The sequence below is a fragment of the Chiloscyllium plagiosum genome, chromosome 6, assembly GCF_004010195.1.
Source record: "Chiloscyllium plagiosum isolate BGI_BamShark_2017 chromosome 6, ASM401019v2, whole genome shotgun sequence".
In the NCBI taxonomy this organism is placed as follows: Eukaryota; Metazoa; Chordata; class Chondrichthyes; order Orectolobiformes; family Hemiscylliidae; genus Chiloscyllium; species Chiloscyllium plagiosum.
Genome location: NC_057715.1, coordinates 67570871 through 67593725, shown reverse-complemented (window position 1 = coordinate 67593725; position 22855 = coordinate 67570871). Strand labels below are relative to the sequence as shown.

General features: G+C 39.7%; 1 long non-coding RNA gene across 2 annotated transcripts; it reads left to right on the top strand.

Moving 5' to 3' along the window:
- Positions 1 to 2726: 2726 nt before the first annotated feature.
- Positions 2727 to 9814, top strand: LOC122550663. Of its 2 annotated transcripts, none has more exons than XR_006311909.1 (3): positions 2727 to 2805; positions 2891 to 6714; positions 8809 to 9814. It is a non-coding gene; the product is annotated as an uncharacterized LOC122550663 (long non-coding RNA). The 2 variants fall into 2 exon arrangements; XR_006311908.1 differs by lacking the exon at positions 2727 to 2805 and having other exon boundaries at positions 2812 to 6714; positions 8809 to 8924; positions 9194 to 9814.
- Positions 9815 to 22855: the final 13041 nt, after the last annotated feature.

The window sequence follows — 22855 nt, the reverse complement described above, 5'->3', positions numbered from 1 at the left end:
CCATTCACTAAATGGAAAATATTTTATGACATTCCTGACTTGTGCCTTGTAGATAGTGTACAGGTTTTAGGGAGTCAGGGGTGAGCTACTTCCTGCAGGATTCCTAGCTTCTGAGTTGCCCCTATTGCCACAGTATGTATATGCCTAATCCAGTTGAATTTCCAGTCAATGGTGACCCCAGGATACTGATAATGAGGGATTCAGTGATCATTATGCCATTGAATGATAAAGAGTGAAGATTAGATTTTCTCTTGTTGGAGATGGTCATTGCTCGGCATTTGTGTGATGTGATCAAAAGGTTCCAAAGATATCCTGGACTAGATTCTGGTTAATAAAAAAGTTGAAATTACCAGCAGTTACCATCATGGTGCCCCTAAATGCAACAGCAATTTCAGGTACATGCACAATTGCAGTTAAATGCAGAAATTGAGCAGTTGCTGTCAATGAATCTACACTTTTCAAAGGGCCTTGCTCTTGATGCCCTGTGGCTGGAATCATGATAAAACCAGTGAACTGGAAGAGTGTTGTTTCATTGTGTTAACACTTGTTACACCCCTTTGGATGAGGTGTTACTGGATATCAGGGTATCAAGTTCACAAGGAGAAAGTGAGGACTACAGATGCTGGAGATCAGAGCTGAAAATGTGCTGCTGGAAAAGCGCAGCAGGTCAGACAGCATGCAAGGAACAGGAGAATCAACGTTTCGGGCATAAGCCCTTCTTCAGGAATGAGAAAAGTGTGTCCAGCAGGCTAACATAAAAGGTAGGGAGGAGCGACTTGGAGGAGGGGCGTTGGAAATGCGATAGGTGGAAGGAGGTCAAGGTGAGGGTGATAGGCTGGAGTGGGGTGGGGGCGGAGAGGTCAGGAAGAAGATTGCAGGTTATGAAGGCGGTGCTGAGTTCGAGGGATTTGACTGAGACAAGGTGGGGGGAGAGGAAATGAGGAAAGTTCACAACTCGAGTGAAAAAGTCTTGGAAGACCAATTTCTTCATTCGGATAAAACACTATTTTTTATTTTGCTTATGATATTTCAACATTGGCCTTAACCCCATGTGCATGCTCATTTCACACTCTTTAAAGTATAATTTAAAAAAGATCATCAGTGCATTTGATTTCTGGATTGCTGTCTGTGAGAATAGTTGAATGTGATTGGCTGTTCAGATTACCTTATGACATGATAGTTGCTTGATCCCTGAAAACCCTTTCTAACTTGGTGACAAAATCAAACTAATGCCAAGAAAGGGGAAATAAATGCCTCGTGAATTAAAAGGTCTTTGTAGGCAGCATCCTTAGATGTCAACCGCGGGCCTAATCACTTCAACACTGATCCTGAAATGTAGACGATTAAGTACTCCTATGTACCTCAGAGTAACAGAATGTGTAGAAATATTCATTCGTTTCTCAGCACACGGAACGTTTTGGACTTTAAGCAAAATAAAAAAGGTATAATTGATTCGGGTGCCACATAATACTCAAATTAACAGTAGATGGCGCTGGAGGCTTTTGCAATTGGCCTTTGAGGTTCATCTGTTCCTGTTCCAAACAAATGTGGGGGGCGGTGGGGTTTGGGAAAATGTTATTTGTATTTATAAAGCGGCATCAATAGTCAACTTTTTTTTGCAAACCTCAAACCGTTGATTAATCCCCACTGCGATAATGTTAACATCCTACTAACATCAATAAAGACGAGTTTGACCGAATTGGAACAACACCCTTCGTTTGAATTTTGTTTAATCACACACAATTGCTAAATTTACCTTCTCAGCAGAAAAATATTTCAGAAGAAGTAAACGTACAAATCTATGAGTTTGTTGTATCCAAACGCATGAAGTGATTACTATTTCAAGTTTCCAGTAAAATAACAAAAGCTTTATAAAAAAGATTATTAATGATAAAAAGTCCTTTACAGATAAGTTCGGCTTGCAAAACACTCGTTTCCAGTTTACATGACCAGTTATTAATTGGGTTTTGTTTTCAGTTCAAATATTGGTAGCTCTTGTAGCATCTGTAATAATTGTATTTCGAATTGGTGATTTAGTCTTTATTTTTCTAATTTGCTTTTTTTTAAGGCAATTGCTCCAAACAAGGGAAAGGCTTCCCTGGTCTCTGGGGACTGGTTTAGTAAGTGAGACCAGACTAGATCGTTAAGGATAATTGATGGGTCTGAATTTACATTCTTATGTTTCGGATCAGACCAAACAAGAACGAATTGATATGATGAAAGAAACGTTGCGAAAAGCACCACTGTCCGTGATAAAAAAAATTGCAATTACCAAATATGAATGAGCACCTTTAAGGTAAATCTGCAATTGTAGCGGGTTCTCCTTTAAGAATTCATCCTTTCCGTATGAATATTTAAAGCTATACCCGCAGGATCGATGACGTCTCAAAAAGAAATTAAAGAGGACTGACGTTAACATACAAATAAAAGATTCACACTAAAATGTAATCAGGAAAGGTTTGCACTTGTTTTGTTTCTTGCAACGAATTTCGACTTGATCATGCATAATATTAATTAGAGGCTTCTGTCCAGTCTCCCCAGCTTCTCCTTAGTTTGAGCAGATTTGTCGTTTCCATAACAAAGCAGAATCCCTTCTTTCTGCAGGATCTCCAAAGACCTGTTGTAGTCACTGAGAGCCAATTTAAATAAAGCAAACGGAATTTTCAGCCGGACTTCGTTATATGCCAATGTAGTCACTCTCATTTTAATTTGTTGGGGCGGTTATTGTGGAGGTTGGGTGATTGGGAAATCTGCTAAAACATTTCAAAGTCCGCAGCTGCTGTGCACTGAGCAGTCGTACCGTCGGTGAGTCAACAGAAGAGAGCAACTACATGTCCGGGCGGTTTTCTCTTTTTTTAAAAGAATTTGTTAATTTTTTTTCCCATTCTAGTTAACTCGGCATGTCATCTCCGGAAAGACTGAGGGTGGAAAGATTAGTCTCGGCTTATCGCTTGTTGGCCAGTTTAAAACTACAGCCTCGCCGTTAATCGTTTATATTAATCAGTGGGAATGATCATCTATAAAATCTCAACTGAACTAGCGGGATAAGTACAAGACCTTTGCTTCCTCACACTCAGCTCGGATTGGATATTTTGAGATTCCCCCATGTCTATTCTTTTTGCGATAACAGGTCTACGACTCAGTTAACAGCGAAAACTGTGAGACTAAACATCCCAAAGAGTTCCTTTTCAGTTCTTAAAAATATGAGCTTTTTTTTCTTGTTCAACCCTTTCCGGTAACCTCGAATAGTCAGGCTATCAACAAGGATTTTCTTCGAGGTCTGGACCTGGATTTTCTTTTAAAATATAGAAATCTGAAGCTCAAGGTCGTCATTGGAGAGTTTTCACAAAAAAAAGTCAGCTTAAGCGATGGGGGAATCCCATCACCAGCAGGTTCCCTCGATCTGAATAAATCTCTTCTCAATTAATCGAAACAGTTAAATGAGCATTTTAAATTGGCGGCTACCTAAGGTACGCCCTGCTCTATATTGGTAAGAAGTGCAATTGGATTACCCAAGTGAACGTGTTACATAGTCCACTGTAATTTTTACCACGCATGCATATTATATACAAAGTAAAGTCATCCATCTGAGAGGCCCTATAAGACTTCAGAGCAGTAATTTCTGTAATGTCGTTGATCCACCTCCACGAAATATGTATATTCATGGGAATGCTCACCTTTCACATTGAAAAGTTGGATGAAATTAGACAAGGTGCTTTATTTTAAACGCGGGCCTTAACTGTGAAATTAACAAGTGGAAGTCTCACGCCGCTCATAATTTGTTCAAGTTTGTTTCTTTTACAACAGAATGTTGCTTCGATTAAAATGATGCAGTGCCTTGGTTGGAGTTACAGAGCGGTGCAGTTTTTAATTCAGTACAATGATTTTGTTTTTTTTAAAGTCAATAGTTGTCCTGACGACCTGTGAGTTGGGAGGACTTGGAAAAGAATCATTAAAGATGAATGAGAGAAATCGCGTTTATAACTGTGATGATTCTTGTCCCCATCCTGCCTGTTCAAAACTAAAAGGCTAAAATAAGTTAGGAATCACTTCCCTACGAGCGAGGTTTGCCGATTTTTTTTAAAAATGTAGGTGATTAGATTACGACGCTTTCTCCAAATCGTACATAAACCTTTCTTTGTGTGTGAATGGCTGAAGAGGGCTTATTTTAGCATTATTTAAGTGACAATGACTCAATATCACTTCAGTTGCCTTGGGGTTATTTGCAATAGACTTGTTAAAAATAAGTTTAAAAACCAAAACGGTCGCTTGAGCTCAGTATTTGTGCTTAATACGTAATCTGCATTTAGACTCCATATGGATGTAATGTAGATTTCCTATTTAAATACGAGATAAATAGGATCCGATAGAAATCCGATAGAAAGCGAGAGCACTGGTAAAGACTGAAAGTGGACAGTGTGACCTCGTAGCAGTTTAATGGTATCAGTGTCAAACTCCTCCGAAGGGAACAGCTGCAGGAAGGCGGACGCCGTGCCGTCAGTTAAACGCGGATTGTCTGAACCTTTCGGGTTTGTCCTGGGTTAGCCCTGAGATTCTCTGTTACATAGAGTTCAATAAAATATCGAGCAAACTGGGATGGGGAGATCATTTGAGAATCAATGATCACGGAAGGTTGGTAACACCGCGGGGATCTGTGAGCATGCACTGCAGTTGGCCAATGATGTGATTCTTGACCATTAGACGTCCCCAAGGGGATCGTTTTGAGAAACTCTCTCATCCTTCTCATTGAGCGGATCAACTCAGACAATGTGGCGCATTGGTGATTTGTTCTTGCCATATTTCCCTAAGTACTCACAAATATCAAAAATTCGAGTGATACAGAATTCCGAGCGTTAATATGCCCTTGTTAATTATATAGATTTTTTAAAGAACGCATGAAATGCAGGAATTTCACGATTGAAATGCAACAATGAAATGCAGGGATTTTCGCACAGAGCAGCCATATGTATCTTTTTCGGTTTCGACTTACAAGTTTTGTGCTTTGGAAAGCTTGTTCGCTTTCTTTTGTATAACATATATCTATTTCTGACGATTGGCCACTGAAGGTTTGCACTGGCCCCTTCTTCCAATGCACCCTCTGACAAAGAGAGCTTGCAAGGTCATGTGACCCCGTGGCAGGGCACAGTGGGAACTGAGACAGAGGGTCCCAAGTCCCTTGCCAGCCGAGATTCGCTGGACACTGAGGGATCTTGGGATTTGTAGTCTGTCAAATGAAAGCGGACGTCATTGGCAGCCACAAGAATTTGACACACTAACTTATTAGCAGTCATTGGAGTGAAAAGCGGGGCGGATTCGATGCCACATTTACAGGATAAATAGCAGGCCTGGGGAGGTTTTCTTAAAATTGGTGACTTAATTATGAAACAAAAGTGACATTCCGAGATAATATCGCCAGGAAACAAAACATGAAAGCAGCTCGTTCTCACAATTAAACGTGCGATATGATTTAAATTGACCGTATTTTAATTGAACGATTTCCCCGCAGACACCTGGAAGCTCTCTGCTATACATCTCTAAGGATTGGCATCAATCGGTGAAGATCTACTGAGCATGGATTTGTCTTTTAATCGTCAGAGATCCACTGGTAACGATCCGCTGCTGGTTTCAGACCCTGCAATCTCTCATCAGATCCATTCTAATCCCTGCTCATCGATTTGTACGTTTTCACCTCATTCTGCACTGAATCCCTTCAGCTCAAAGTCAATCAGTCTTTCACAGTTCCCCCCGAAATCTCATTGCTGATAATCTACAAATCGTGACCAACACTAATCTGCTGGCAGTTTTTTCGAAGGCTTCCAAACATTTACGCGTCCCCAATGCATGCAACCAGAGTATTTATTTCTGGACTGGACATTTTTTTGATTTTATGGTGCATTGAGAATGTCACCGATGTCACAAATAGTAGCATTCAAACACGCATACAGTGAATACATGTACAAACTTATCAGCAAAACCAACAAAAACTGAGCATTGAGGCGGAACACTCGTTTGCATATTTAAGTGTGTGAAAAGTGTATGTCGTTTTGATAGAGAATTAATACCACGTTAGCAACTTTTTAAAAATGTAGAATTTTGCTTTTTGTGGAACATTTTAATCCTGTTAAACTGCTCATCTTTAACTCGTTGTTTCCTTGGCCGGTGTACAACTATTTTGTCAAGTTGGTTGCTAGGCCAGTCATATTTCCCAGCTACTGGACAGGTTATTCTGCCCAGTTGTTGTACCATTTATTCTGCCCAGTTGTACCGGTTATTCTGCCGAGTTGCTATACCAGTTATTTTGCCCAGTTGTTGGGCCGGTTATTCTGCTCAATTGCAAGGACAATACAAAGCCGTGACTACACGTAATTACTCAGCGACCTAGATTAACACATACGAATCAGTCAAGTACTTATTTTGGACTTCAGAAACTTTAATTTGCGAAACTGCTAAACTCTAGCGTCAACCGGACTACAGAACTGAAAATAGCTGAGAGCACCATATATTCTGCATCTTGAAACTACCCTTCGAAAGATCATCTGACGTTGAACCTGTTCGAGGTAGAGCGATCTGGACTTGTGAACGAGGACTATTCCTCTGCTCTGCCTTTGAGGTTGCTTTATGACTTTGTGCTAAAGAGATAGTCCGACCAACAGCCTTGTCACTCTGCCCGTTCAATCGAGCTGCCGCATTGGCAGAACAGAGGTACTGTTAGAGGTGAATATGTCAACCTGTTCCTGTTTGAAACATTGACCTACAAAATCATCTGACATTCAAAGTGCAAACTCGGACAGAAATGCTAGTGCAGGTTTTTTTTTGAAGAGGTGGGAGTGGCGCCTTATTTTTATACATTGAACAGTTGATGCATATATTCTGGTGGCCAGTGTGAATCATTGTTTTCTTTGCCATTGACAGCACACGTACAATGGGCAGCAGAGTTGCTGCAATTTCTGGAACCAAGTGAACGTGGTGCAGCTTAGCATTTATGTTTGCATACTTTTCGATGTTTCACGTTGAATATCGATCCAATGCAGTTCTTTTGAACGCCTGCGTTAAAAAAAAGCCTCAGAATCCCCCCTTTGAGCGCTGAGCGGTGATAAAATGTCCTTCCCTATTTGTACACAACATTGATTGCCTGCTGCTTTATTTATCAGCCCCAGAGCTTTGCACGAACTGCTCTGACACGCTATAAAATGCTGTGTGTTAATATAAATCCCTCTGCATTTATCCCCACACTCACTCACGCCCTTATAAATCGAATACACGTCTTGTTTGACCTTTGACAAGATTTAAAGACTCGGGAGGAAAATCCTCGTGACTTTCTTGTCATACCGACATCACCCATATGTTAGAAGTGAAAGTATTATACGCTGCTATTTGAGATGATGGCAAGCGCGCCCGAAATGGACGCTGCCAAGCGCCTGAAGAGAGCAGCCGCTAGCATTTTATGAGCGTGTCCCCATCAATCATCTCTAGCGATCGAAAGGGATTTTTTTTTGAGACAATGCAATAAGTGCGCTACAAGACTGGCCTTTTTCAAATGAAAACATGTGGGCCTGGGGAAGGTGGAGATTCCAATGAAAGCATGCGGATGGGGTGTAAGCTACGCGGTTTGATGTGTCCGTGTGTTTGTGTCTGTGTATGTTAAAGCAGGGAGTGGAAAGTGCTCTGTGGAGCTTATCCACGGCTCCACAAACCATGGCAAACTGATGGCCAGCACCAGCTCGTGGGCAAATTGAATGTAGAGCTGAATCTCAAGGGAAGCTGCAGAAGTCAACTGCAGAGCACCATGATCGAGGCTGACATGAACACTTACTGGAGTGGGGAGGGACGAATAGAACCTAAAGGAGATAGAATTTAAAACATTAGACTTGAAACAAGATTGAAAGTAGCACGGGGACCTAAAATAGTCTCTCATTGACACCAGGGTTAGTTTTATTGTTATAAGGCATAGGCACTGGCTTGCTTTACACCTTGCATCGCAGAGTCATGCCAAAGGCCTGTGCTGGGCCCCTCTCCAATACTTTCGGGAGAGAGCATTAATGGGGCGAGGACAGTCTGATGACCATTATCAACTTTATGTCTTAATTCACCGAGCAATCCAAAACCTTGAATCTTTCCCTGTGTCTGATCCAGATAGATTTTAAAATTGCCACCCATATATCAGGACTAGGCGTAGATTTACCACCTATTGAATGAATTAATACAAATTGAACAAATATATCCAGGAAGCAATGAATAAAACGGTGGGTTTGTTTCTGTCTGATATATAAGCAATGCGAACAGGAAGAGCAATGATTGCTGTGTCTTAATAAACTGCCGGGATGTTTGAGTACACTCAGGTAGATTATGCAACACTTCAATATCACGGCCATCCAATCAACACACTGTAAAATTTGGAAGCTTTCTCGTGGAAAATGTCCCTTGTTCCCCCTTTCTGACACATTTCGGGTTTTGACTTGAGTTGCAAATTAATATGGTTTTGAAGTGACGCTGTGCGAAGTCAATGTTCAGGCTCTGTTAACTGTTTGAAACTCACACCTCTTACATCCTTCTTTGGGAAAAAAAAGTTTGATTTACCAAGTATGGGGTGATAGAACTCTCTCAAGTTATTTATAGACTGACTGAAAAATAAACATACACATTACAAACTTGGCGTAACATTGAATATATGAAATGGTTGGAGAAATTGCAACATCAAGTTTTCTGACTATATGCCACGGAGAGCCACCAATGTGATGATTCTATTATTACTGTATTTTAGGAAATATTAATACGATCATTCCAATGTATATTTCTGTCGTTTTGCAGCTACCGTCATTGCAAAGTGCAGTCCCCATCAGGCAAGTGGTAACTGAATGTTTATGACCAACTCGACAAACCGCACTATCCAAATATTGTTCAGATGGCGCAAACCCAATAGATTGGTAACTATGCATGTTTTTATTTAATAAATCATGTGTTGTTTCTTGGCTTCCCCCCCCATTCTCCATCACAATTTCAAACTGAATTTAAAATTAACCTGTCTCTTGATGACAGATTTATAAAAACTGCTTTGTAGACGTGTTGCAAGTGACATCTATCGCCTTCTTATATACTCTATATAATAAAAAAGAATCAATTTAACATCTGCGATTGACAAATAGTCCTTTCAACGCAAACCAAGTTATTACAGCCTAAACTTTGCATTCAACAGCAGGGGGCAGCAATGCGACCGAACACGGTTGTGGTCGTATTCAAAACTGTATTAGAACGAACAATGGCTGAGGTGAGCGGGCTGCTGGTTGGTGAATAACTGGTCTTTAAACGACGGATCCTGAGATTGAACCAAGCATGGATTGACGGGTCGGAAGTGCCGCTTAGGTGAGTATGAACTTCCTTCTTGGAATGATTGTCAACAGATTCAGGCTGATTCTTAGTGTCTTCAAAACCATAGCAAATACTCTCCATTGATTGGGCCCCAAGTCGAAAATCTCTCTGTAAGGGTATGAAAGATGGCGCCTTTGATGACGAGGTGGTCAGACTGGTTTAATAATAACACGAACATCCTTCATTTGATTAGAACCGAAAAAAAAGTCCGAATGTGTCAGGATCCTTCGCGTAAAACACACCACCTACTGTATCATATTTTAGAGATGTAATGTTTTGACAAAACATGTTGAAAATAAAAAAATGCTGATGAGAAAAACAATGCTAATGTATTGATTTAACGTGAAATGACTCAAACTAGTGTCTGTATTGATTTTTACTGGTCATTTGCAGATGAATCGAAAGTAACTAGGTTACTGGTGAATATATCAAATGTTTGAGCACTGCTCTGATTCTAGCTTGTCCAGGTCAACCAACACCACCTCTGTTATGGAAGCAAGAAACTGCGAATGCAGGTAATCTGAAACAGAAGCAGAAAAACACGTCAGGCAACACCTGAAGAGGCAGAAAGAAAGTGACCATTTCAGTTCGATAATCTTCCATCAGTTTTGATTAAACATCATTGACCTGAAACGTTAACTCTGTCTCCTCTCCACAGACGCTGCCTAACTTCTTGTGGATTTTCCGCACTTTGTGTTCTCTTCTTCCTAGCGTCTGCAGACTTATCTGTTGTGTACTTCATGTTATTTTAAGTGCATTGTTAGCACAATAGCTCCGCCAAGTTCAAAATACCCTTGAAATTTTACTAAACAGCAACATACTAAGTGAAATGCCCTTACACAATGCAATTTAAAGGCACTAGCGGGTAGATGTTAGTGTATAAAATGACTGTAGTCTAATCCCCCGATTCAGAGAAGGTTAACCAAATGTTTTTGGCGATTGTGTTGTGAAACAGTCTCTTTCTGTATCAGTTATAATGTCAAAGTTGCGCATATATTTCAAGAAATGCTCTCGTGTTGTTAGCAGCGTATTGGGAGAGGGTCAGTTGGTTTGATCTTTCGGGAATGCTGATTGATACAGGCACCCTAAGTGAGTGTGATAATAAGACAGAATACAATTTCTATTCTTTATCTTTCTCTCTATGTAGTAATTATGTTAGTGTGTTGCCCACACTAATGTTTCAATTCCAACGTCGAAAGCTAATCTCTGTACTGTATGCAGTGTGGATCCCCGTGTTGGATCCAGCCCTATTTCCCACACCATATACCATATTTCCATCAATATTATTTCACACACGGTGAGTACCGTATATATTAATTTATAACCATTTCTTATATTGTAGAAGAATGTATTTTATATGGCTGCATGTACTGTAGATAACATAATTCCTCACATTGTATACTATTGAATTTTAAACTCTATCCTCAATAGCAATCACTACACATAACATTCGCTATATATATCTTCTAACATAAATTTATACAATTATTTAGAGTCATGGAGATGTACAGCACGGAAACAGACCCTTCGGTCCAACGTGACCATGCCTACCAGATATCCCAACGCAATCTAGTCCCACCTGCCAGCACCCGGCCCATATCCCTCCAAACCCTTCCTATTCATATACCCATCCAGATGCCTTTTAAATGTTGCAATTATACCAGCCTCCACCGCTTGCTCAGGCAGCTCATTCCATATACATACCACCCTCTGCATGAAAAGGTTGCCCCTTAGGTCTCTTTTATATCTCTCACGCTAAATCTATGTCCTCTAGTTCTGGACTCTCCCACCCCAGGGAAGAAACTTTGTCTATTTACCCTATCCATGCCCCTCATGATTTTATAAACCTCTATAAGGTCACTCCTCAGCCTCCGACGCCCCAGCCTATTCAACCTCTTCCTATAGCTCAAATTCCCCAACCCTGGCAACATTCTTGTAAATCTTTTCTGAACTCTTTCAAGTTTCACAACATCTTTCCGACAGGAAGGAGACCAGAATTGCACGCAATGTCCTGTCCAGCCGCAACATGACCTCCCAACTCCTGTACTCAATAATCTGATTAATTAAGGAAAGCATACCAAACACCTTCTTCACTATCGTATCTACCTGCGATTCCACTTTCAAGGAATTATGAACCTGCACTCCAAGGTCTCTTTGTTCAGCAACATTCCCAAGGACCTTACCATTAAGTGTATAAGTCCTGCTAAGATTTCCTTTCCCAAAATGCAGCACCTCGCATTTTTCTAAACTCCATCTGCCATTCCCCAGCCCATTTGTTTCTTGTCTTAAATACATTATCGCCTGTTGTATATGAAGGCGAAAAGACATAAAACGTCATGATTATATATGAATCCCAGTACTATACTGTATATACATACCAGGTGGTTTCTGTATTGCAAGTATAACGTTTGAACCTGTACAAACAGTATTTCTTATACAAAGTATATCATCAATGATGCAATTCTTCACACTACATCAAACCATTCGTCATACTGTATGAAACACAATTACTCACACCAGATAGAAAAACTTGCCCTGCAACAGATAAACCATTCACTACGCTGTTTCGACATCTCACTGCACACGATAGACACAATACCACTTCCCATTGCCCAGCTTATATCTTGCACACGAGCTAAACATTTTCCGCTCCTGTTGCTTGGGACCTGATGGTTTGCCTAATGGAATAAGAACACTGCAGGTGGGTATCACATTTTATTGGGACGAATGGGATTTTTTAGGCGAAAATAAGAACGTATGATGCGCACACAGAATCTTAGCAGTGGTTATACAGCTTCCAGCTCCAATGTCCCATATGTGCTACTGTATCGAGAGGGTCAACCGCATTCCTAGGAGGGGAAATTATCTTTGCATGAATGTCACCGCTGGATACTTCCCAGTAAATATTTGAGAACGAAAAGAATTGACATAAATCTAGGGAGAGGGCAACGAGTTTCGTTTTCAGCTGCTCCAGAGTGTTGGAGCAAAACAGACGGATTGTTCCTCTCACAACACTCAAAGTATCAGACCCGAGAAACAAATCTGACTGCAACGTTCTGGTGTGTAATGTACCAAGCAATGCTCGTGGAAATTAATATCTTGAAGAAATTAAGCATATTATCATTGGTAATGAATACACACAGAGGAAACCATCTCTTACACATAATAAATCTGCAAATAATCTCAACAATTACATTCTTGAGATGTTATATCACATGGCTATTTGATACAGTATTAATAGAATGCTCCAATTCAAGTCATAACATTCAGAAATCGATTGCGTGAGTGTCACGTGGTGTACAGGATTGTATAAGTGTTACTGCGACGCGACTTGCACGTTTCTCTGAATGCTCATTTTCAGCTTTGGTAAAGGTCATTGGCCGTACCAGCCTCTTGCCCTTCTCAAAGTCGCACAATGGGTATAAACCGACGGAATCAGACGCAAGGAAAGCAGAAATGGGAAAATCGTGTCGATGCCAGCGTTTTGAGAACCAACACCCCCCCCAAAAAAAAACACATGCACAGACACCCACCACTCTGTCTCCATTACTCTGCGCATATTCTCTACTGAAATAGGCTCTAATAAGCAAGAATGGAGAAAGAAGAGAAAGGAGAGAAAAGGGGGTGATTCAAAATGAAAACAAATCTATATTTTGGATTAAATTAGGTTCTATCTATTACAAGTGCAATTGGACTGATGGGTTAAATGAGACTAATTCACGAACAGCAACCTGCAAATGAACCTAGACTCACCATTGCCAATTGCTCGACATACTGTTCAGCTGCTAAAAGCGCGAGTGAGCTATGTTCTTCCAAACTCAAGTGGAAACTACTTCACTCTTCAAAAAAAATTAACAATAAATGTTGTGCAGTTTTCAGGATTCAATTATTTCTTTAGATTATAGAACCGACTTGTACTGTACAGAAACCAACAACCAACCACTATTCCACCCGCTTTGTATTATTGTTTGGCTCAAGAATAGGATTTCTCGCAAAAACTTAAAGGTGTACTGGTTCTAGTAGGATTATACTTAGGACAACGCACACTGCTCGTGACAATCTAACAAATATTGGCAACTGGTACTGCATTTGTAGGGATTTTGGAACAGAGAAGGCCAAGGGGAAATTTAATTGATTAAATTATGAGAGGTTTAGCTAAGGTGGACGGTAAAAACCTATTTCCCTTAGCAGGAGATCAAGAACCGTAGGGTATAGATGTAAAATAATTGGTAGACGGATTCAAGGTGAGTTAAGGAGAAATGTTTTTACCCAGATGGCGGACTAGATATGAAGTGCAAAGTCTTTAGTAGAGCTGGAGGCAGAAAAACCTCATCGCACGTGAATGTGCTTGAATTGCCCAGCACCAATAAGGCTAGGAACCCGGAGCTGGAAAATGGGATAAAACCGTTCGCCGGCATAACACGTGAGGCGAACGACCTCCTTCTGTGCAGCTAATATTCACGATTCAGATTTACCCGCACTTATTGGCTTTCATAAATAATCTGCATAATGGAGTAGTTTATTTGTCACTGAGCCCATTTCTCCTTTAAGACAAACGGCAGAGATGCTACATTAAAAAAGCCTGACGTTCCAGCTTAGCCTCACATCTTCCAGATTTAAGCCTGGTTTTCATGTGTCAGTTTTATGGTCACATGGCTGTCATTTTATGGGACAAAAGAGACTTAACAAAGAACGTATTGACTATTGCTCTCCATCGTCACCCAACAAGCTGTTGCCCAACTGTCGCATTAACCTGGTCCTGTATCTTCACAAATCTCCATTAACATAATGCTGCAGATCTAGTCAGACACCCATCCTTCTCATTTCATATCCTGTGCTAATGAACTATGATATCCTGGTATGTAAGAGCAGCATTACTACATACGAAAAAGAAAATCTGAACACGCCTGAGAGCCACCGGTCACTCACTTGTACCGAAAACAAAACTAAATACAGACTCACGGCGCTATGGGGGCAAAGGGTATCTCAAGCATCGTCTTTCTGAATGTTAGGTTTCGTTTGTAAACCAGTCTGTTTGGGAGGTTTGCGCGCTGCAAAATATCTTGCTTTCTGCTGCGTGGCCGGTTTTCTAGCGATGAATCTCAGCCGTTTTACCCCAGATTTTCAAGTGGCCGCCAGTACTGTCACAAACTAACAGTAACATTTGGAGCTATCGGAATTTAAGTCGATTATATTCAACGGCAGTTGTTAATTATGTTCCTCTGTTCACACACTATTGGGAAGTTGATTCGACATGTTCTTCTGAGAGAAAAATAAAATACGTTTCAACGTTTTAACAATATTTAAAGCATTATTTAATGAGAAAGATAATACAATAGTTGTAAGAGGCTTGACTTTTGGTATTGATACATGCTCACCTTTAACTAATGCTAAAATATTTTCTGAAATGGCCAAGGTGTCAATGGCACATGCTTCTCTTCAGTATGTTCTCAAATAAACTCATCGAACCTAAGATCTTGAAAAGTTCTAAGATCTTGGCTGTTGTGCTCAATGATGCTAATTTCCTCTAAAGCGTTCGGTATATTTATGGCCATGGGTGACATTGTTTTGTAAGGTATTGTCGTCGAGATACGGTTGGTAATTCGAAAGAAAACAGCCTTGACGCACTGCGCACAGTGTACCACCTGAACGTAAAATAAAGCAGCATCCATGGATGTAGGCGTGACGGGCCAGCCACTGCTAATTGCCCACGGAAGATGGCCAGCAACTCTCATGACCAGGTGCAGTCTATGATGTAGATTTGTCACAGTGCTGTTGCAGAGGGAGTTGCAAATTTTGACTCACTGAAGATGAAGAAGTTTTCTGAGACAGGATGGTGTGATGTTTCGGGGAACTTGAAGATAAAGATATTGCCATGCACTTTCAGGAAAGGAGTCATGTGTTGCAAAATGCTCAAAGTTTGATCTAATGGAGTAGCTCAGTATTCAGACGACTTGTCGTTATGTGTCTGGTCAATGGTGACCCCTAGGATGCAGATGGTTAAGATTTTAGATATGACAGTGCTGTCAGGTGGAAATTGCCATCTATCAGCCCAAACCGGAAAATTGTCTCGATCTTGGTGTAGGTAGGCAGGGACTACAACAATACGTGAGAAATTGTGAATGGAACTGAACACTGCAATTACCAGGGAACATCCCCATCTTTGACCTTGTGATGGAGGGAAGATCTTGATGAAACAGCCAAAGGTGTTTGGGACCAGGACGTTATCCAATGGAACTGATGCCGTCGGAATGAAATTATTAACATCCAACAACCACAATCATTTCCCTTTGAGGTAGTATGACTCCAATCAGTTCAGAATTTCTCGCTGATTCTTTCAGATTTCAAACTTATGTTGAACTCATTGATACCATACTCAGTGAAATGCTGCCTTGATGGTAAAAGCAGTCACTCTCCCTTCACCTCTTGAGTTCAGCTCTTTTTTTCATGACTGGACAAAGGCCGCCATGAGGTTTGAACCCAACGGAACGCAAACTGAGCATTGCTGACTAGGTTTTTGCGAATAAGTGATAGTTGATTGCGCAATTAGTGGTCCCTGCCATCACCTTTTTTTCACTGATAATTCAGGGTATTCATGATGGAGCAGTTGTTGATGGATTGAAGTTGTCTTTTTTGTTGTTGTCTGAACAGGACATATGTCAGCAATTCTTTACATTGTTGGATAGGTATAGGTGTTGTACTTGTACTGGAATCGCTTGAGTAGAGACACAGTCAGTTCAACTGTGCATGGGGTTGAATTCGCAGCATGGTTTAAAGCCCAGAGATTGTTAGTCAGTGTAAGCTCAGATGTAATAGTGGACTACCGGCTGAGTATAAGCCTTTTTTTTTCGAATACTTGTGCCTATTGTAACCTGCTACGCACAGAATGAGCACTAGCTATGTGATTCTGTTGGTAAAGCAACTGAGTTTAAATGCAAAAAAAATTGTTAGGTCACGTCCCAATTATTGACACTAACCAATCACAGTTAATTCGATAAATATTAACCTTTGAAAATACTAATACTTCTTTCATTTCATACAGTTTCTAAAACGAGTAAAAATAAAATCTAATCCCCAAATTCTGGGGCGCTGAATATAAGTAAGCAAGATATGGTGAAAAGGGGAAATTGGCACATTTTTAATTGGTAGAATATGACTGGGAAAATAACATTGTAATTGAGATACATGACTAGAAGGCGGGGGCGGCGGCAGCTCTCGAAGGAATGCCTCTTCCCAAAGCTTATCGTTTAGATGCACAGTACATGTAGCGAGGCGAAGAGTGTAGTTAACAAATTAATTTTAAAACCAAAATGATACAAGGACGGTCAGCATATTTGATTTTGTTAGCGCTGACAGAATTGTTAAAACAATTTGTGGAGTATAGTGAAAGTACATGAAAGAGTCTTGTACATTTAAGCTACAATTAAAATCGTTATTTGTGCAAACGGAATACTCTCAGAGACTGAAAATATTTTCGATTCAAAGCTAAGGAGACAGGATTAACTACCTGATCCAAATTCATCTTCTTTAATTTTCTTATTAACAAAATTATTTCAGAAATATGTTCGGTTGCACTCAAGAACTCCATGCTGTTCAACTCATTCCTAAATTGATTCTTTTGCTGAGACTAAGCAACCTAGAGGATATGGCTAGCCCAACTCAATATAGTTCCTCGAAGCATTTTAAAATTGCACATACCTGTTCAACTCAGACTTGACTAAGCATATAGTGTCACCTGAAATTCAATAGCTTAGAACGGAAAATCAAAGGGCATATGCGGTTCGTGGGGAGGAACAATCTAAGAAAAAGTGAACTGTTAAACATCTGTTCAAACATTTCATATTGTTACGTTCAATACCATCGCAAACCTAAGATTTCAGACTCATCTAACTGTATGTACCTGCACTGTGCTTTACATTGCTTTCATATATACCATCTTTGTATTAATAAGCATGTTTTTGAGTGCACTGAAGGTGCGTGCACAATTTAGTCTACTGATTTATGTATTGCACACATTAATTCCAACTGTATATGAATGTATACGTATTATTGCACGCTTATGCATGCATATCAATCATATATACATAAATATATATAAATTGTCGAATATTGCACTGTATTCAGTGGTGTACATGTATTCCCATATTTTGGAAAGAATTTGTGTTGTTGAACTATTTTATCAGGTAGTCTATGCACTTTAGTTCTAAGTTGCCTTTTAAATATTGACAATTAATAGCCTCATAACAGTTTATGCTTATTCAAAAAACTACGAACAGTAACAATGTTGAGCTCACCTACCTCATTAATTTAAGAACAGTGTTTCTGCTGAACCACACATTCCACAAACCTCGACACATCATCAGGGTATAATGATCACAGACATTGACATTTATTTTATCATATAATGCTTCATGAATAAACAATATATGAATTTGACTATTTAAACTTTGAGAGACACCTTTTTGTGCATATTGCATAGTGCGTATTAGAACACCAATAGAAATTACTCACTGTTTGTACAAAATATTATAAATCTAATCTTACATTTTCGTTAGTCAATAAAAAGATAAAAAAACACTTCTCCTTCCAGTTCTTCACTGCATTAAGATTTGTGATTAAGTTAATTTAACATCTGAAGGCATCCTGGAAACATTTAAACAATAATATTTATGGTTTAACTTGTAATTGAGGTGTCTGTTTAAAAGGACTAATCCTCTCCGGGGTTGGTTTGATGTTTCAAATGTTACTTCTCTTCCTCCCGCCCTTTCGTTTACCACGTTTGCCTTTCTCGGCAGAATTGATTTAACTTTGATATCCTCGTCCTTCTTGTATTATTCTTTCTCACCATCTTCCAAATCGACCAAATAACCACTGTTAACTCCGAAGAAAATAATTTCACACAAATAAATAAAATAAATTCACACAACCTATTCCAATTATTTCTGCTGCATAGCTAATTAACCTCACCATCAAACTAGTAGCCCTAACAAAAATATTGAAGTGCCCTTGTATTTAGTGAAATAAATTATTTGGCTGATAAAGTTTCAATAAGTATTTGGACAAAGCCAACCACAACATAATAAGTTATGAGGATTCTGTACTTTTAAAACATGTATTGAAAACATTTCCTTTTTTAATCAATAATAATTTGCGGTGAAGTTGAGCACTGGGTAAATAGTCCAGATGTAACTCAACGATGATGTGTACGATAAAAGAAACACGAAGGATTTTAACATACTGTTTACATTTTGGTTGTGGAAACCACACATACCAGCTTGATACCAAAAGCCAACCATGTGGTTTTCCGAAATTGGAAGCGGAAACTCTCTACACTGCACCAATGTTATGCGATTCCCATCTAATTCAAGCAATAGAGTGTAGAATCATGTCTTAAATATCTGTAATAAGGTCTGTATAAGGTCAGTTTGACTCCCCTCTGGTGCAACAGTGTACTCTGAACAATGAGCTCCCTACCTTTGTAGAGAGCTTTGCGGAAATGCTTTGAGATTCGGCTGATCCAACAACAGCCGTGGACTAATTCTCTGAAAGACTCCAATATTTTTTTCTTGAAAGTAGCTTGTGAGAGTATAATTGCACAGTATCACTTCAGATCTAGATGGATTACACCATCCCATCTCATAATTACTTAAAGATGATAGGGATGTAAATAGATCAAGAGAACCAGTAAACATTCCTGGCTATAAAATGATAAGTGCAAACTAATCGTGTAACTTCTGTTGAATACCTTACTGTGTTTGCAACGGAATAAGTCGACATAACTGAAGTAGCATCTTCGTGGTTCCAGGAAGTAATTTAGCTATTAAATTCATGGACAGTCAGTCCTTCGTTCTTTCAACAACACTTACAATAACTCAACTTTGAATGTGGCAAATTAAATCCGGATCTTTAAAAGGATGCTATGTAATGAATGACATGTACTCTCGTGCAGTCATTCGGAAACTTAGGTTAAGGAATGGTGGACTCAGTAAATAAGAAGAAGTCGGTTAATTTAGAGCTAAAAGCTAGCTTTTAGATTAGTCGCATTTAGGAAACGATCACTTGAAGTGTCTTATTTCAAAACCTCGCCAGTTCATTTTTGGAGCTGACCCACAACACCCAGATTCAGGCCCGAAGTGAAAACGATGGCCCACCAGATGGAGTGACCTGTTCAATACCCAGCCAGTCTAGCCAAGCACACGCTTTCTTTTCATCGTTTTATCTGCTACAGCCTTACAGAGGCAAGCTTCTGAACAACTCACGTTGTTTGGAAAGGAGCAACCAGAGAGAGATCGACACTATCAGAGTTTATCTAGCATCCCAGAAACCACATTCACAATCCACTTTTGGAAATAAATCTAATGCAAATGGACATCAACTTATTACCCACGATTTCGTGAGCCACTGAATACTGGATCGTGACCCAGCAGGAATCTTTTGTAGATTCTGCAACATCTCCCTTATTTGTGAGACCTATAACTTAATTCGGTTCCCAAGTTCTGAAAACATCCTAAAGGTTTGATTAAAAAAAAACACTGCAGTCAAGTGAACCAGGCAAACTGACATTCTATTGTTATTGTTTTACCAATAAATAATAATACAAAATGCATATTCTTTCATCTCCACTTGAATGCCGTTGCTAAGCAACCGGTGTTGGCTAATCGACCCGAGAAATGTGATTTTTTTCCCCCTGTGTAGACTGCTGCGTTTTAGTGAATGGTCGACACCAGGAATACAGCTTGTAAGATGGGCCTGCTTTACGGTCGAAGTAGTCTGTACTTTCACAAAATCCCCTACAATCCGTCATCACCGGTTGAGACCGACAACCTTAATCAAGGCCTTCTCACGTACTGCAGCAATGTAACCCATGTTGAGCTGGCCTGGCTGGAACACTGTGCAACACATTTGCTTTTCTACCTGTGTATCGGATATTGCCTCCAAAAATAATTTGGAGATAGAAAGCTGTGAGCTGCAATATTGCCCTTATAAGGGGGAGGTGTGGATGAATCAGTGGGAGGCTGTGACAGCTGAAACTACAGCCTTTTTGCAATGGGAAAGGGGCAGCCTCAGCAGAATGGAAGCACTTTTGACTTGAAACAAAATGGGTCTCTATGCCTCACAATTAAAATGCAGATTCGATTGACGAGATCCAAATATACACCTACGCTCAAATGTAACCATTTTTGCACTAAACATCGTTCATAACATAGTCTGAGTTGAATAGCTAAAGAATCCGACATAACGCGCTACATCATATGGATACAGTTTTGAGTGTTCATCATTATAATAGTGCTCTTTTTAAAAAAATGAAATCCATTTAATCTTGATATGAAGCAAGATAATCCTCAACCGTATTAAGGATACATATGATGTACTTGTATCTTGATAATAATTAAGATCGATTATAGGAGCACGCAGTGGTCAATTTCGCTCACTCAAGCTTTTAAAAACTAAAGTCTCACAATACATCCTGCCACTGACGTGTAACATGCTGTCAAACTGTTGCGTAGATTAAGTTATTGCACACCTCGTTAATGCAAAGTAATCAGCTAGAAACTGATTTCTTTACATCACCCCAACTCCAAACATTAAAGTGTATTGAGCTTCCAAATCGCCAACTACATTTGTATTGGGCGCTGATTCTGTCCTTCTGTAAAGCAACACGACCTACAGCCAGACGTCACCATCGCATATATGTCTGAAGTCCGTCCAAGTCAAATAAAAAGAAAGCTTAGAAGAGGAAAAGTGCCCAAGACGTGTGTATTAAAATACAATAACGCAAGTTTTTTTCTTTTCATGAAAACCGCAGATATGACATGGAAACCTTGTATAATTAACGCCACTAGAACTGGAGAAGTTCAGAGCAAAATACACCTGTTGCACCAGTTAGCGAGTTTTGATGAATTAACATTGAAGTTGGCAGCACAACTTTTACATAAACTAAGCGTTGTTCAGATGACCTCAGAATGCTTTTATTGCTTACTGCTTACTTTAAAGATTAATCACGCCAAACACCACTCAGAGACTGATGGGGAAAGGGTTTTGGAAGTTCGCCTGGTTCTAAACAATCGCCAATTATTTTAAAATTTACCTCGCCACCTCGAGTTCTTTTCAGTAAAGCCCTCCCCTGTCTGTGACTATTGTACTTAAAAGCGAAAGGATTTCAACAGATGAAAGCGACAGCAATGACTGAAACAGAATTTTCATAATCACAACGTTTCGCTGAATGAAACAAAGAACTAAACGGATATAGATTTAGTCATAAATTTTAAAACTATGATTGGAACATATACATGAATACATAACAGATACTTATGTGTATGCCACGTTCCCTACAGTTTTTGCACAAGCTCTTTACTACGCGAATGCACCCTGTATATAAATGAGAGTTTTGGAAAAGGAAAGAATGACAATTAGGCTTCTGCACTATCAGAGACAAAACATAGCTGAGAACCTGTGAACCGCTGGTAACCGGCAGGAGTTAAAGGTGTCACTGAAAGATACAGATAAAGGAGACAGAAATTAATGCAGCTTGATATCCCCACAGCAGGGATCTCCCGACCAGCATATTTAATTCACTGTAAGCTGACGCAGACTTTGGCCAGCGGAAATAAGAATTAATAAGTGAAAAGGCAAGTGGGATCTAAGGAAACGAGTTACTAAAATATAAATGCGAAAATTATGAGATACGGGAGAACTAAATAGGCGGATCTATGCTGCAGTAATGAAATCTAGCAAATCAAAATGCACCAGCTCAAGAAATATTGTTTATACTCTCATTATACTTTAACCTTTTCCCCACAAATTTCAACTATTTTTGCCCGTGGAACTAATGGAATTGAATACAATGAGGGGTTTGGGTCAAACCAGGCCTTAGATGCAATTTCTCCATAATAAACTGAACTATCATGGAAAACAACAGAATAATGTTTTCTATGTCATGTAATTCTCTCAAGTGACTCCCCTGGTATTGAATGCAACAAGGACATCTAATCTGACTTCACTTCGCCAAAAACCTCAACCTTAAAAAATTAAAGACTAGACTGGGCTTCACTGCACTGTTTCTATTACTCGAATGTGAATCATTCTGGGTTCCACTCTGTGTTAGATGCAGGAATCAACATTCAGCCGGATGGTTTATTGAATCCCCATCGTTCTCCAACAAATGGGACATTTTATATGTAAGAATAAGGATTCGAGGAATCACGTGTTTTATGTGCTACAGCTCTCCATCTTATCAACAACTCTAATGCTTGCTTACCCCCTATTTTGCATTAATGTCGCCGTATTTCTTTATCGGCGCTGTTCCTGGTGAACACAGCGGCCGAGAAATTATCCACTTGGCCAACATACCTCCACCTATCAATATCTGGTATTCGGATCAAGAATTGCCAATGCGACGCTGTGCTCACGCACAGCTTCCCCTTGATACACACAGCACATACAGTTTACCTATATAAAAAAAATCAACGCAGCGGCGGAAAACAACATT